This window comes from Phalaenopsis equestris, unplaced genomic scaffold (genome assembly GCF_001263595.1).
Source record: "Phalaenopsis equestris unplaced genomic scaffold, ASM126359v1 Scaffold233695, whole genome shotgun sequence".
Lineage (NCBI taxonomy): Eukaryota > Viridiplantae > Streptophyta > Magnoliopsida > Asparagales > Orchidaceae > Phalaenopsis > Phalaenopsis equestris.
In genome coordinates this window covers 51,644-52,022 of record NW_018251634.1, presented here as the reverse complement: position 1 = coordinate 52,022, position 379 = coordinate 51,644, and positions in this window count along the sequence as shown.

Below are 379 nucleotides of genomic sequence, written 5' to 3'. Positions count from 1 at the left end.
AAAAGCTATGATAGATGTTCAAAAAGGAGAATTAACGATGAGAGTTAACGATCAAGAAGTGACTTTTAACATTGTGAAATCTATGAAATACTCTGTTGTTGAAAGAGATAATAAATATTTTCGCATGAAAATTAGTGAACATCTATTGAACGAGCATTTTAAAGATTATTTTGAAGAGAAAAAAGATTTTGAAGACAAAGATGAAGCTATTTTCGACGAAATAGAAAATGAAGAATTAGATTATGTTCAGGAAAGATTTGAGATGTTGGATATTATAGAAAATGCTGATAAGAATCTAGTTCCATCAATTATAAAACCACCTGAACTTGAGTTGAAAACATTGCCTAACTACTTGAAGTATGTATTTTTGGGAGACTCA